The following is a 1,174-nucleotide window of genomic DNA, read 5'->3' on the forward strand; positions in this document are numbered from 1 at the left end:
CTTCAGATGCATGTTTTTCTTCATGTGCATAAACTTTCGTGTCCCGATATCGGGACGGCAAGCATGTTCGTTGCAGATACTTTATAGTATCCTTTATAGATGTCACATCCTGTATGCGGCAATGTGACACGCCCAGATATGTATAAGTCTCTCCAGCGGAAAGGTGTCGTATAGCGCTTCTATCAACGAGCGCAGGGCCTTCATGAATGCCATTAAGTTTTCCTGGCTTCAAATAAACCTTGGCGCATTTGTATAACCCAAATTCCATTCCTATTTCCTTAGTTTATCGTTCGAGAATCCCTAAAGCTAGTTGTAGTTTGTCTTTGTTTTTAGCTTAGATTTTAAGATCTATAGTGGTAATAATAGGAGGCAAAAGGGGAATAGGCTCATGGTGCCGCTCTGAAAGACATCTCTCTGAAAGATGACCTTGTTAGTTGTCACACGATTTTTTCCAGATGATATAGTTAATCTGGTTTTCTAAAGCGGCATCAATCTCTCTATGCACCTCATGATTTGCAGGCGAACCTTTAAGCTTACCAAAAGACATATGAGACATCCGCCCAAGAAAGGGGGCTTACTCTGAAAATTGAGATTTTTCAGAGCGAGCCGTTGAAGTCGACCCGATAGACCGGACTTTTAGGAGAGAGGGAAGACTTACGAAATCTTCCCTTTTCACTTACCACTACATTCTCATGGAAAGAGATAGGTGTAGACGCGGCTCACAGACGGGGTATAGATAAGACGCATAGATGGGGTGGTGGGAGGTGTTTCACGGAATCCTGATGTCTCGAGTCATATCTCGATTTCTAGGGTACCTAACAACTCAATTATTAGCAATAATAACGCTCGGATCCCCCCCCCCCCCCCCCCCCGATAGTTTCATTAAAAAGAGCAGCTCAAAAACTATCGAAATGTGTAAAAACCTTCATTTCGATTTTTTTAGAGTAAGCCCCCTTTCTTCGGCGCACGTCACCTATGGTAAGTCTATGGGAGGTCAAATCAAAAGTTTTCCGGTAATCAATCCAGATCATCGATAGGTCGCGCTGGTAGTATGCTGAATCTTTGCAGACACATACGAGGGTGGATTGATAAGTTTCCGGCCTGACCATGAGATGGCGCCACTAGGCCTACCTTGAGGTGGCGTTCTATAGTACCATCCTTAGATAGCTTGTAG

At 43.9% G+C, this 1,174-nt stretch overlaps 1 protein-coding gene across 1 annotated transcript in view; it reads left to right on the forward strand.

Annotated features, from left to right (window-relative positions):
• LOC117177325 (major royal jelly protein 1-like) overlaps window positions 1-1,174 on the forward strand; it is a gene marked incomplete at its 5' end in the record, with an annotated part of 12,239 nt that overhangs the window by 7,555 nt on the left and 3,510 nt on the right. The gene's annotated exons all lie outside the window — the stretch shown is intronic.

The sequence above is a fragment of the Belonocnema kinseyi genome, chromosome 7, assembly GCF_010883055.1.
Source record: "Belonocnema kinseyi isolate 2016_QV_RU_SX_M_011 chromosome 7, B_treatae_v1, whole genome shotgun sequence".
Classification (NCBI taxonomy): Eukaryota; Metazoa; Arthropoda; class Insecta; order Hymenoptera; family Cynipidae; genus Belonocnema; species Belonocnema kinseyi.